Source organism: Balaenoptera physalus (genome assembly GCF_965194825.1).
Source record: "Balaenoptera physalus genome assembly, chromosome: 17".
NCBI lineage: Eukaryota > Metazoa > Chordata > Mammalia > Artiodactyla > Balaenopteridae > Balaenoptera > Balaenoptera physalus.
Genome location: NC_138895.1, coordinates 80,007,179 through 80,022,911, shown reverse-complemented (window position 1 = coordinate 80,022,911; position 15,733 = coordinate 80,007,179). Strand labels below are relative to the sequence as shown.

General features: G+C 39.6%; 1 long non-coding RNA gene across 1 annotated transcript in view; it reads right to left on the bottom strand.

Moving 5' to 3' along the window:
- The window catches only part of LOC309646990, a 326,276-nt gene that overhangs the window by 278,912 nt on the left and 31,631 nt on the right, over nucleotides 1-15,733 (bottom strand). The window lies entirely within an intron of this gene.

Sequence of the window (15,733 nt, the reverse complement as noted above, 5' to 3'; positions counted from 1 at the left end):
GACCAAGTGCAACCAAATAAATAAATACATTTTTTTTAAAAAAGAGAGGTTTTGTGTTCATATGTGTGCCAGGCACCCAGCTAAACCAGTAGTTCTTAATCTTGAAGGTGACTCAAAAGTCAGAAATGGAGATTTACAAAATTCGGTTACTGAATCAGACTCTCCTAGGTTTTTATTTATATATTTTAAATTTATAAAGAAAAATTTAACATTCAGACAGGAAGAGCAAACTGTGTATAAAAGTGTAATGGGAAGACAGTTAATAGCCAATCCCAGACAAGAGGCTCTTACAAGTGAGAGGAAAGAGAAAGAGAGACATCATTTTAGCAAAGAGGCAGAGCAAGAATGTGAGGGTTTTATCCAAACACATGCTGTGCTCCACCTCAAGACTGATGCTTTCCACCCCATCCTGTTTTCCCTCATCCTCTTCAGGACCTCACTTATGAGTGGGGAGTGGCAGAGTTGGCATAGACAGGGTTTACTTAATGAAAAGATGTAAATATGCACTTTCATAATGCTGGTGGCAGCTCGGTACAGTTCAATTGAATCCCAGCAAGATTATTCCTGCCCCAAATTGCTTTAGATACGGTTATATTTATTGTGTATTATCATATCCTAAATTACTTTTCCTATTTTATCTGCCTTTGTCCTTAATCATCAGGCGCCTCATCCTAGTCATTGGCAATTCCAAGGAAGATTTTCCGTTTTGTGTGTGGGTATTAAATTGAGATTCTTTTAGGGTCTGAGCTTCAGCAGATGCATGGATTCATTTATTTTTTCATCACTCACTCATTCAATACACTCCCCTTGTGACCCTGAGCTGGATGACGCATTGAGCTGGGAGTCAAGGAACAAAGAGAAGAGGACACGTACCCCCTGTGTAGGCAAAAACCCCTTCCGCTGTAAGAAATCTGAGGCTTAAGGTGGTGTGGTGACTTCACCAAAGTTCCATAGCTCAGTGATGGCTAAATAATGATAAAATATTTTACGTCTCTTTACGTTTTGTCTCTTTACTATATATTTATGTTAGGGCTATGCATGCCTATTCATGAGGAAAAAGACACCTGATGACAGAGGTCCATAAATATGTCCACATCTACTGGAACTATGAGTTGCCAGATTTCTATCCCAGAATGACCATGCCTTTCTATTGCTCGAAAACCATGCACAGCTTTTGAAATGTATGCAGGGCTGGTTTTGATTACTTGCTTCATAAGGAATCCTGTGATAATCACACCCTAACCTTCTTCAGTAGGCTTTTCTCGCATTCCACCTTGCCTCCACTTGTATTTCTGGAATTAGAAATTTCATGCATATCTGAGGAACCACGCATTGTGATGTTACATACTTTTGTAAATATTGTTCCATTTACCTAGAGTCCCATACTTGCTGCATTGTCACGTGGGAAAGACCAATATTCCTTCAAACTCTCTCCACCCATCTGCTCTGAAGCTTCTCTGGAGTAACCTCTGAGAGGGTCAGGCTCTACTCTCTCGGAATACACACCCCTTTAATATTGGGGAACACCCTGCTGTGCTCTACCCACTTCAACTTTCACTATTATTTATTTCTATTTCCTGGGCTAGTCAAAGAAGAGAAATTCTCAATTTTTTTCATCTCTTTATTAGTCATTAGTTAGTAAGCTAACACGTCATAAATAACCCCACACACATTTTCTCGTGTGTAAAATATATACCAAAATGTATAATGGAAAAAAAACCCAACAGAACAGAAGTTTATTTTTGCTCATATAAAAATACCATGAAGGTGAAAAACAGTTCAGCAGGGCAGGGGTGCCCCTGACTGCAGGCTAATGGGGCACTGCCCTCTTCATCATATGGCTTTTGAGGTCACCCTTGGAGTTGTCTCCATTAAAGCCAGCTGCTGCAGATAAGGGCATGGAGGCACATACACGAGGATTTTAGAAATAGGTGCCATCACTGCTACTGTTCAACTTTCACAGCTAGAATGTAGCCATGAAGCTGCTTCTGAATGCAGGGGAAGCAGGACTAGGTAGTCTAGTTGTGTGCCCAGAAGAATAAATGGGTTTTTGTCCAAAGCTGTCAATCTCTGTTAACAATACAGACTTCTGTTCACCAAACATTCATTTGCATGTTTCTTCCTAAACAGAACTCTGTATCATCCTTCCTTAAAGGAGATGGCCCAACATACATCCCAGTTACCTCATCCAACTAACTGGGGTTTCTGGGTGAAGAGCAGTCCTCTCTGTTACGTCTAGATGTGGCTTACCTGTGCTCGAGATAACTAGGAACTACAAAGGTAATAAGCACTCCTCACTATCCAGGCACCACAACACACACACACACACACACACACACACACACACACACACACAAACACACAGAGTATTAAAATAAGAACAGGATAAGCCCGTTTTTAAAAAACACCCATTAAAAATATAGCATCTAGGGCTTCCCTGGTGGCGCAGTGGTTGAGAATCTGCCTGCCAATGCAGGGGACACGGGTTCGAGCCCTGGTCTGGGAGGATTCCACATGCCGCGGAGCAACTAGGCCCGTGAGCCACAACTACTGAGCCTGTGCGTCTGGAGCCTGTGCTCCGCAACAAGAGAGGCCGCGACAGTGAGAGGCCCGCGCATCGCGATGAAGAGTGGCCCCCGCTTGCCACAACTAGAGGAAGCCCTCACACAGAAACGAAGACCCAACACAGCCAAAAATAAATAATAAATAAATTAAAAAATATATATATATATAGCATCTATATGTAATAGACAAAAGTAAATTTCTTATATTTAATATGTTTCTCAATTTTCATCTGGATGAGTTAAATTTGTAGACTCAGAACATGAGGTCTCGTTGTCCTCCCTTCCCATATGGTAATTGTCTTCCTACTGCCAACGTGCAGGGTTTTTTGATTTAGACACAGAACCTGAGTTCTTGACCTTCCATTCTTTGTCAACTCCTGTGTACTAGCTCTTTCCTTTCCCTGTAATTATCCTCCTCCATGTCTTCTGGCTCCTTCTTGCTATTCAGTTCTCTAAATTTAAATGTCACCTTCTCTGGGTACCCAATCCAAGGTCATCAGGCATTAACTATATAACACAACATCAAATTTACTTTCATAGAATGTATCAGCATCTAAAATGATCTTTTTTATGTACTTGCTTATTGTCTGTCTCCCTCCAGCTAAAGCCAGCTCCATGACAGCAAGACTTTGTCTGTCTTATTCATTGCTTTTACTTCCATCACCTGGAATAGTATCTGATGTATATTTGTCACTCAGTAAATATTTGTCTAATTGATCAATTAAGTAAAGAATAAGTCATTCCTCTATTTTGAGCCTCAGCAGCTTCATTCTGGCTTCATTCACATGTAAATTCAAACTGGCCATCAACATACTGTAAAGTCTAAAAGTTTAGTTCTCAGAAGCTGTACAGAGGAGTGGTTAAGGGATGCTTTTTATTGCCACTTATCCATGGGTTTTACTGCCAGCTGTCACTTACTATGATTGGCCACAGGACAGTTATTTCAACTTTCTTTCTTTTTTTTTAATAAATTTATTTATTCATTTTTTATCTTTGGCTGCATTGGGTCTTTGTTGCTGCGTGTGGGCTTTCTCTAGTTGCGGTGAGCGGGGGCTACTCTTCGTTGTGGTGCACAGGCTTCTCACTGCGGTGGCTTCTCTTGTTGCGGAGCATGGGCTCTAGGCGCGCGGGCTTCAGTAGTTGTGGCACAGGGGCTCAGTGGTTGTGGCTCGTGGGCTCTAGAGCGCAGGCTCAGTAGTTGTGGCGCACGGGCTTAGTTGCTCCGCGGCATGTGGAATCTTCCCAGCCCACAGATCAAACCCGTGTCCCCTGCATTGGCAGGCGGATTCTTAACCACTGTGCCACCAGGGAAGTCCCTATTTCAACTTCTAATTCTAATTTTCCTTATTGTAAAATTGGAATAATTAAAAATATTATCCACAGTAGGTTGTTACATGAAATAAATGTTATAATACCTATAAAATACAAAGTTGTTCAGTAAAGGTTAGCTTTGATACTATTCATATTTTTAATTCCAGTATCTCTTGGTCTCTGGGATCTTTTTTACAGAAAACATGATGGGTTGAATCTGTAAACAATAGGGTAGCCCGTGAAGGCAGGGACCGGCCATTAATGTGTCATGAACTTCAGTGTCCATTAGTCTTTCCTATTGAGGTCAGGGGCTGTCCATGAAGACCCTGCATTTGTAATGACTTTGGGGATGCTTTCATCCCTGAAGGCAGCCAGATGTTCCTCTAACTTTGGGTACCATAGATGTCTTTGGATTATAAATAGTGTTGTCTCATTAATTATGGATTTAATAATCACTTCCTATTGAAGTAACAGACAACTAATTGTGCTAATAAGTTTAAATTGGATGTGTGCTTATGAGCTTCAGTGTTACACTGCTGGCATGGTTTCAAGCCACAATTTAGCTATTGGGGAGAATGAGAGTGGCTGGTTTTGTTTTTGTTTGTTTTTCTATTTTTCTTCTTTTCAATTTGGTAGTGGCCAGGAGCCTGTCAGACCCAGCTCTGAACTTACTGCAAAGACTATGATCTCAGGCTAGTTACACCTCGTCTTTGAGACTCATCTTCTCTATCTTTTAAATAGAGTTAACAAGTAATACTAGCAAAATGTTTTGTGTTTACTACTTGTTAGGCACTGTCCTAAGCACTTTACATACATTTAGTCATTTAAACCACCTAACAGTTCTATTAGATATGCTAATATCATCACCCCATTTCAAAGATGAGAAAACTGAATTACAGAGAGAATTAGTAAATTGTTTGAGATTGCACAGCATACAAAGGTAGGCTATCTGGCTGCGACATCTGTGTTCTTGACCACTGTGACACAGTGCCTCTAAAATGAAGCATCCACCGAAAGGAGACATGAATCCTTGAACCTCTTATTAAAACTTCTCTCTTCTACCAACTTAGGTAACTCTCTTGGAAGGTAATTACAAGGCTTTAGGTGAGAAGTCATGTATGAAAAAAAAAATTGAGCAGTACCTTTTTAACCATAGACTCTCAATATATTTTTGTTTCCTTCCCTTCTGCTTGCCCTGTAGGTGAAGTGATCGACTGGAAAACCAGCTCTGAGAAGCACTGGATTGCAGCCCAATGCCTAAGCCAGAATGTGACAATGCAACCAGACAGCTCCTCAGACACATCAGAGAGAATCACGAGGGCACTTACCTATTACATACTTACAGAAAGATCCCATCCTTTTTACAGGTCTCCTCCACCATGCTGTTTTAGGGTAGTGGACAGGGAACTTATTATCATGCCATGGAGATAAAGGGTATGCAACATCAAAGTCTAGCTGCATACACTGTGTGATCTGGAGGCCCTCATTTGAAAAGACCTTGTCAACATCTCTTGTTTCACTGGAACCAGAAGAGTCTAATACAGGGGACATGGGATCACTGTATCTGTGACACATCATGTGGGCATTTTCTGCCAAACTTACACTTGGTAGCTTTGATGTACAGCCCACTTTTCTTCTGGTGTCTATTCGTCATCAATACCCCAGAGGAAACCTTCCAGTACATGCTATAACTCTCACTTTTGGAACTGTCTCAAATTTATAGCTGTCCTTGAGTTTTCACCTCTCCTTTTCTATCACAGAATGGTATTGTCCAAAACACCCCAAAATTTAGAGACTAAAGAGAAGGCATGAACGGAGGAATGAAGTGAGAGGATTTGGCTCTGTCATGGGGCAATTTCTTAGTAACAGATTGATAGCAAATTCCCTGGGAGTTATCAACATGAGGCCCCAGTGAGAGAGACCCTATCTTGAAGATGCTGGTTTACATGAGGAAGGCATAACCAAGTGATTTGTCTATCATATCTGTGGAAATGTATTATGATGGGACTATCAGGGTCCCAACATTCCTACGTGGAATTTATAAAAATTGAGCAATGTGATCAAAAATTGGACTCAACATTTCTTTCTCTCTCCCTCTTTTTTTTTTTGGCCCTACCTCTATGTAGCTTTTTATCATGGGCAGCTGGAAGCCACGCGTATTACCTTGTTTACCTTGTCCTACTCTTTAAAACTTAAAAATCTCCTTTTCTCTATCTCCACTGACAAATTCTTACTTCAGAACTTTATCTTTCGGTCATATATTATCAAGCAATTAAAAATAATGATACACCCATATGGTCAGAATCTTTAGGAAGAACACTGCCCTACCACACAGTACCCCATGGAGGCCAGCAGAGAAGGATCTGGATCAAAAGAGGGAGACCTCCAATGGAAGATGTGCCTCAAGGGGCATGATTCATTCTCTGGTACGTAGCTACCCCAAACCAAGAGATGATTTTCTCTCCACTGACAACCTTGGATTCTTGAATCCTTTAAAAGTCATTTATTGACAGATACCAATGAGGAGAACAAGTCTAGGAGACTAAGAGACTCTGTTTTTCTTTATGGCTCATAAAGCAATGCCAAAGGGATTTCCAAAGAGGAAACAGAAATGTCTTTAATCTAATATTCTCCAAAAGTATTTTTAAAAGAAAATTTTATGTTATATATTAAAAAAAAACCATACAACTATTGATATCTTCACCAAATACAGAGAAAAAACTCGTGCAGCAGTCTCTGACAAACCTCTTGGGGAACACTGTTCTAATTTAATATCTTCATTTAATAGATGAGGGATCTGAGAATCAGAAAGATGGCATGACTTGCCTATGGCCCCCAATTATTTAGCAGCAGATCCAAGACCTAAACCCAGAACTTCTGAATAATAGGTCAGGGTGAATTTCTATTATACAAGGTTGCTTCTCTATGCAGCATTTAATCATCTTCACTTTTGTCTTATAAGGGATAAGAAATCAGGTTTTGACCAAGAGATATTCACGAAGAACATGAGGGCACTGCGTTCCCAAAGGTGGATGGCCAGGCATAAGCCACCAACTGTGGGGCACAGCAGGGGGAAGAAGATCAAACAAAGGTCTTAAGCATATATGATACACACCACATATTTGGCTAACTGTTTTATATATGCTATTTCAGATAATTTACAAATCAAGTCCATAACATGCACGTAATTAGCCCTAATTTACAAGTGAGGATGCTAAGTTTCCAATATGTTAAATAATATTATCATCTCTCCCTTCAGGTAAGCTGTGAATCTGGTTCTCAACCTTGGGTCTACATGGCGATTCTATAGATGGAAAGACTGAATCAATCTGCTTTTGAATCTTACCAAGAGTTAGGGAAGCCCCTACAGAGAAGAGAGAAGCAGAAGTTCTTTAGAAGTTGATTTTTCTATCCTTTTTTGTTTCTTAGTTGTTCTTTTGTTTTTCTTTAATACACTTCCCTCTCCAGTTCTCTTATCTGGACCCCTGCACACTGCTGACAGATGTTTCATTCTCAGTTCTCAGAGGAGACATCAATACCTTTACTGTTGTGAAGAAGCGACATGAGGTAAGCCTGTGCATGTCACCTCAACTATGTGAAAATGTGAGTGTGATGGGGAGCCCAGCTGTCTCATGCAACTGCATTACTACTGGGAAGAAAAAGCAATGTGAACCCGTGGGTTGTTTCAGAATCTGCAAAATGCCATGGGATACAAATGTCAACCTTATGTTTTCTTCAGTATCCTGCAGCAGTGAGTACTGAGCTCTCATGCCAAGATACAGAGATGATGTTGGGAAGTGTAGTCAGTCATCTAAAAGACTTATTTCAAGAGTCACGGAGAGCATCTCCCTGCCTTTACTGATTTTGTGTTGTTAGCAATGCTCACTTTAGTTCTTGAAGATATTTTTTTGCTAAGTACCTTATGATAACGTCTTGCCACTTTCCTTCATTCATACTACGCTCCAGTCACTTGACACTACTTGCGGATGCTGACACGTGCTATGCACTTTCACACCTTTGTGCCATTCCATATGCTGGCTCCATACCTCTTTTCTGCCTAGTGAACTCTTAAAAGCAGCAGAAACTTTGTCAGAGTCACTGTTCACACTGAGTTGATCCCTTCATTGTCTGAGCTCCCACGGTACTTGTAGAGATCTCCTACCATCTGCCTAGGTTTACACTAAGTTTTGGTTTGCTGAGGACCAACTTGCCATATGGTTTTTGTCCTGGTAGAGTTATTTATAATGCCCCACTTACATACTCAAAAGTACATGGTTAGGATGATAAATTATATGATTCTCTACTCTTATCCTGCTGTGGATATTCGTCTATTTCCTTCCCTAGATTGTGAGCCCCTGGTAGGTCATGTATCACATTTTATACGCTGTAGTATCCCCTGTGGCTACCATAGTGTTTGACTCAATAAGCTTTTGTAGAGTGAATGCAAACAAATATTTCCCAAGGTCACCCAGGTCTGTCTTAATCCATATTTCCCACTCTCTGCAAGATATCACATTGGAAATGAGACTAATTCATACAGAGACACTGGCTGACATCTTTCTCTTCCTTTAATGCTCATTTGCAGTGTCACCTTCACTAAGAGGCTTCTCCAATCCTCCACTCAGAATCACCACTTCCCTCATCCACCATACTACAGCACCTTATGTGTGTAATACACCACATCATACTTTGTGATACATTTGATGATCTGTCCTCCCACCCTAGTCTGCAATTTCTTTGAAGGCAAATGATATGTTTTAATCATCAGTGCACACAATACCACAAATACTTTGACTACTAATAATTGCTGACTGTGGCTTCAGGTTTTCTATAATTTAGGTGTGGTGCCAGGCAATTCACGTGTATTATCTTATTTAGTCTTCTCTACAATGCTGTGAGTGGTAATATCATTTTAACCAATTTTACACCTAAGGAAACTGAGATTCAAAAAGTTAAAATAATTTACCCGGGCTTCCCTGGTGGCGCAGTGGTTGAGAATCTGCCTACCAATGCAGGGGACACGGGTTCGAGCCCTGGTCTGGGAAGATCCCACATGCCGCGGAGCAACTGGGCCCGTGAGCCACAACTACTAAGCCTGCACGTCTGGAGCCTGTGCTCCGCAACAAGAGAGGCCACGATAGTGAGAGGCCCGCACACCGCAATGAAGAGTGGCCCCTGCTCACTGCAACTAGAGAAAGCCCTCGCACAGAAACGAAGACCCAACACAGTCATAAATAAATAAATAAATAAATTTAAAAAATAATAATAATAATTTATCCAAGGTCATAGTGCTTGTAAGTGGTAGATTTGAGATTCAAACTTAGGTTTCTGTACGTCTAGATCATATTATTACATATACAGTACATATATTTTTTACCTGATGGGAATCCTTAATTTCTTCATTTATGTCAGATTTTTTTCTATATCTACATCTCTACCTATACCTATATCGTTTTTTTATAATTTTCTTTTATTAAACCAGAGAAAGGTTTTAATTTTTTTTTTATTTATTTATTTTGGCTGCGTTGGGTCTTTGTTGCTGCACGCGGGCTTTCTCTAGTTGCAGCGAGTGGGGGCTACTCTTCATTGTGGTGCGCGGGCTTCTCATTGCAGTGGCTTCTCTTGTTAAGGAACACGGGCTCTAGGTGTGTGGGCTTCAGTAGTTGCAGCACACGAGCTCAGCAGTTGTGGCACGCGGGCCCTAGAGCGCGCAGGCTTCAGTAGTTGCAGTGCATGGGCTCAGGAGTTGTGGCTCGCTCTAGAGTGCAGGGTCAGTAGTTGTGGCACACAGGCTTAGTTGCTCATCGGCATGTGGGATCTTCCCGGACCAGGGATTGAACCCATGTCCCCTGCACTGGCAGGCAGATTCGTAACCACTGCGCCACCAGGGAAGTCCCCTATATCTATATCTTGCCAGATATTTTTTCTCCCAGAAATCTAAGCCCTGCTTCAGATGTCTTCTGAAAAAAAAATCAGAATATACAGTCTTCCTAGCTGACGTTTCTGAAAGAGAGGCGTCTGGACAGAATTGGCAGTTATTGAATGTTATGTGATTTCTTCACTGTTCTCTATAGAGATACCCATTATCCCTTGATCCAAACAAAAGGGGGACCAATATCAAATTCTGTCTTGCCTTCAGCCCCAGTGGAAGGAATTTAATTCTTGGCTTATTCCACAAAATCCACCAACACATCTTTCAATACTTTAAGCCAGAGACATTGCTAAAGAAATTGTTCACCACGGGTGTCTGGTCCACGTGGGAAGTGAGGTTCTGTATCCACTTATGAGCTGTGTTTCACATCTTATTCTATTAATGATGCTGCCTAAGGGGAAAGAACTGTTCAATACATAGTCCCAATAGGCATCTGTTAACTTTGGACACATACCGAACACTTGACAGTTCAGTTTTTGTGCATTATCTCCCTTGATTCTGATGAAATAGGCAGAGTGGAGATTAATGAGCCTGTTTTCCAGAAAAGAAAAATTAGACTAAGAAAGTTAAATGAAACAATCATAAACTAATAAGAGCAGAGATGGGTCTCTAACTTTTGTCTTCTAACTCCAATTCCAGTTTTCTTTCTACTTCTTTTATTCTGTCTTGCTCAGTTATAGAACTCTGAATTACCTGAAAGTTAGGCTATTTTACAACCAGATCATGGGGTATCTTGAAAAACTTAAATTCATGAGCCATTTATTTAAAAAGTATCAGTTATGGTTGCACACTAAAATATCTCCAGAGATCAGCCCATATTTGGAATAGTGAAAAGTAGAGTTCAACAACCACTGTTGTGAGAGCCATCAGTATCTGCACAGGGCAAGCCAGCGAAAAGGCATTCATGCAAAGTAAGACTGATACGCCAGCTTGTAAACTGTTTTCAAATTCAGGATAGTTTCATACTCAAACCAGAATTCCTCAAACTTTTAAAATAAGTTTTCTACAAAAATAATGTTCCAGAGTCAAATACATTTGTAAAATCTGGAATCTATATTGTGTTCATGAAAATTCAAAGTATAGTTAAAATATTAAAACCTCTGAGAAGTCTTTCACTTAAAAACTAAATTTTAAAATATTTTTGCTAGAGTTTTGTATTGAACAATTTAAAATGAGACTTTTCAATCCATTTTTATACATATTACTATCTTTGGTATACATTTTAAGATAACTTGCTTAAGATAGTACATCAGTTACTGAAGGACACTTAAGGTTTAAGAGTTTATATTTCTCTTCATATTATTTTAGTTTCCCTTCAATTCCACTGACAGAATCTGGAGTAGTAAATCTAGGACCTGTAAGCACAACGTTACAGAGAGAACAGCGACAGATTTCTTTCTGGTATACAAGCCATTAGGGTAAATGAAAGGTTTTCTTTGAACCCTTGACAGGCACTTTTCAATTGATTCTATTATTTGTTTTTCACAGCACACTAAAACCAAGGTAAATCCACACAGTATCTCCTGGTGATACTCTTCTTTGTGGTAGAGATACCTAGACCACAAGTCCAGATATCTGAAGTGTCACTTTAGGTTTTACACTCTAGTGTGTGTGATGGTTTTAAGCTGTGTCCACGGTTCTTTAACAATCCTACCTGCAAAAGGTGAAGCCTACTTCCCTCCCCTGGAGTTGTTCCGACAGGCATATTTAATTCTGACACACACAGAACACTTAGCAGTACACAGCTCAGTATCTGTATGTTGTCTTTACCGATCTTGATGAAATTGAGACTTAGAGACTCTCTTCTAATGAACAGAATGTGGTTGACCCTGGTGGTGAAGCTGTCAGCAGTGAGAAGAGATGTAGTATGGAGTTTATGGCAAACCTCAGGGGACAAATCCCAGTGCAGGTCCCTGGGATTCTGAAGGAAGCCCATTCCATCAACAACAAGAACATGTTACGCCCTTTTAGAAACAGTGCTTGGTGTGTTACTGGACTCTGGTAAGGATGGAACACTTGATCCTGGGACACTACAAGACAGGGCAGGTCTTTTCTCCTTGTGGCTTAAATTAAAGTTGGTCAGACTGCTAGAGCCTCTTTCTTTGTGAATCTCCAAATATCAGCATCTTAGGGTATTTTCACTGGATCATTTCAACTTTTCAAGAAAAGTATCTCCAATGTCATTCTTGAGGATGCAGATGAAATTGCTAAGCTGTGTGCTGGCTGTGAAGAGAAGGTCTGGGAAACTGGGGGTTTAAGCAATCTGTATAGAGAATCACAACTGATAACCACTACTCCCCACTCCACTTTTCAACCACATGCTTAAAAACCACCTCATATTCCAGGGTATTTGGTTTTCCTCTGGAGTGCTCTCAGGGGAGCTGCTTCGTATTTTAAGAGAATACCCCTATGAAGTCTCTATGTTATAACTTCCTCTCTAACTTTACCTTTTTGAAATTTGCTGCAATTACTTGTGTGTTACTATCTCCTCCCATATTACCTTGGGCCTTATGAGATACTACTTTTTTAAAATTGAGTTTTACTACAATTTTATAGGGGTCCTAAAAGGGGAAGCAAATGCCTGTTGTTAATGAGGCACCTTAAATTCTAAGTCTAAAAATGTTTTGTTTATGTTGAATTGCCTAGTATGAGGCAGTGACACCCTTTACATCAATCTTTAAGATCCACAAGTTAAAAAGAAATATGAAAAAAATGAGATGACACAGATCAATTTTCTGAACTTCCATCTCTCTAACAAGCCAGATATATGGTTCTTGATACTTTTTGATGTCAGTCTTTACTGAATATCCAGTTTGTGCCACTTTATTAAGTGCCTTAAGATGCTGTGTCTGATCCTTGTGATAACACATGGGTATTGTTTCAGTTATGCAAGATGAACAAGTTCGAGCAACTTGTCTTTATACTTCTGATAACATCTGGCTATCTGGTACTTTACCTCAGTTTAAAGGTGCTTTCCCTCTTTAAAATAATATTTTTTGTTAGATAGGATGAGTAATGATTAGTGAATTCAATAAATATGTATTCCAGGCTGTGCATTTTGTTGTTTGCTGGTGATAAGGAAATTAATAACAAATAGCCATGGCCCTAAAAAATTTACATTTTAGTGGTAGTAAAGATATGTAAACAAGTAATTACAATATCACCACAATTACAAAAATTATAATTACATTAGTTGCAATATTTATTCTAAATAGATATCTATAACATGAATTGGGATCAGGCATCTAACCCTTTCTAGGGATGCCTCCTCCACTTTAGGCTCAGAGTTGAAAGTAAGTTAATAACGTAAATGTCCCACATGTAACTGCCATAAGGCAACTAAGGAAACATGAAATGATAAAAAGCCCAGCCACTGGAGGCAGGCAGATATGGATATGAGTCCTATAATTCCACTTAGCAAAGTCTAAGCTTGGAATACATGTATCACTTAGATTCTCTAGGCTTTATTTTACTCATCAGTACAATGCGGGCATTAATATCTACCTTGCAATGTTGTAATAAGTATCAGATATAGCACCATAACTGAATTGGCTACCTCTAGACTTCGTCCAGACTGTGATTGCTAGGGAATTGGGGGGTAGAAGTTTATTTCCCAACAATATGCTACCCAATGAGAAATTTTACCACAGGGGAAGGAAAACTGCATTCAGACAATCTAACGAGGGACATACATACTAGAAATATTATTATAATTAGGATATTTGCATTTTTCATAAGTGGAGGCTCACATGCTCCAGACCTCTCTGAGAAATTGCAAGAGTGGGATTCTAACACAGATATGTCTGACTCTAGAGTCAGGGTTCTTTTTTTTTTTTTTTTAATGTTTTATTTTTTACAAATTTTTAAAAATTTATTTTATTGAATAGTTGATTTATAATGTGTTAATTTCTGCTGTACAGCAAAGTGATTCAGTTATACATATGTACACACTTTTTTTCATATTCTTTTCCATTGTGGTTTATCACAGGATATTGATTATAGTTCCTTGTGCTATACAGTAGGACCTTGTTGTTTATCCATTCTATTTTTTTTTTTTTTTTTTTTTTTTTTGGCCACACTGCGTGGAACGTGGGATCTTAGTTCCACAACCAGGGACCAAACCCATGCCCCTGCAGTAGAAGCACGGAGTCTTAACCACTGGACCACCAGGGAAGTCCCTATCCATTCTATATGTAATAGTTTGCATCTGCTAATCCCAAACTCTCAGTCTATCCCTCCTCCACTCCCCCTCCCCTTTGGCAACCACAAGCCTGTTCTCTATGTCTGTGAGTCTGTTTCTGTTTCATAGACAAGTTTATTTGTGTCATATTTTAGATTTCACATTCAAGTGATATCATATGGTATTCGTCTTTCTCTTTCTGACTTTCTTTACTTAGTATGATAATCTCTAGGTTCATCCATGTAGAGTCAGGATATTAAACCACTTTACTGTTCTCCTTCTCCAAGTAATCTCTTCCCAGACAGGCAATAGGTAATGAAAACTTTGTTCAATGGGAAATGCTGTCCAAATGCAACAGATTCTTGCTCCCAACTACATTTCTTAGATGCAATCTTTATAGCCATTTAAAACAGTATATCATAGCCATTAGAGGTATAGACACTAACATTGCTGCCTGGGTTTAAATCTTAGCTCTGTCCCTTACTAGCTGTGTGATTTTGGACAAGTTATTCAATTATATGTGTTTCAATTTTCACATCTATAACACAGGACATAATAATAGAACCTACTTCATATGATTTCTGGGAAGATTAAATGAGCTAATATACGTCAAGTGCTAAATGCAACACATGTGTGAGATGTTATTACTATCAGGGTTAGGGTCTGAAGCACTGGGGTTTGAGTGTTGCCAATCACAGGCAGAAAGAGTACACTGAGAAGCAATGTATGGAGAGAAGACAGCCCTTCTGACCAGCAGGGGAGGATAACCAGAGAATACATGCAAAGGGTGGTCCTGATAAATGCAGGTGTGAAATGAATTCATGCCCACAGTCTCACTCCAGGATGAGAAACTTCCCACTGGTTCTAATAGTTCGTAAGAGCCATCACTTTCTCTAAAGCAAAATTAAACAAACAAGAAAGATAATTGCTCCTCACTGGAAGAATTTCTCAAAGGTCAGTAGATCATTTTCTTTTGTGATTCCAGTGACTAAAGACACATGCACACACATAAATTAGTTTCAGTCCCCAGCAGTGGCAGAAATGAGGCTATTTTATGATAAAAATATGAAATGGCTTAATTTGAAGAGGAATTGTGCAATTTTATTCTCCTTTCAGCTTGGACAGCTGGTGTGTGCAAGCACATAAGTATATTAAGGAAGCAAAAACAGGTTCTTCTTGATAAACATGAGAGTTCCTTAAGCTTCAGACAGCCCATGATATCCCTTAGACAAATAATGACAATTATGCCTAGAGAAATGGCAAGGTGTAATGAAACAATTCTGAAGACCTAAACTGTGGTGTATATTCAGCCACTAGCCAGAGCTGAGAGCTTGCACAAGCCCATTTACCTCTCTGGTCATCAGCAGCTTCTTCTAGTAAGTAAGAGAGTTGATGTAAATGGCCTCATGTTCCTTTCAGGCTAACATTTACCTGCAAGGTACTTCTTGTTTCGTTGTTGTTGATGTTTGTTTCTTTGTTTGTTTTTAAAACCAGGGGCTTGTAATAGTCTTCTCAGGTCTTTTTTCTTTGGGGAATTGCACCAATTCTTCCCCACCCCCTCTAAGACTTTCAATTGATTGGCTCCTCAACCCCGTCATAGGGGTGGACACATAATCTAAATTAGTCAGAATATGAAGTTCTTCTGGCCGCATAGCCTTAGCCGGGCCAATCACAAGCATTCCTAGAAATTTTGATGACACCATGAAAATAAACCACTCTTTTTCTGCTCCTCTGAATTTCTATTGT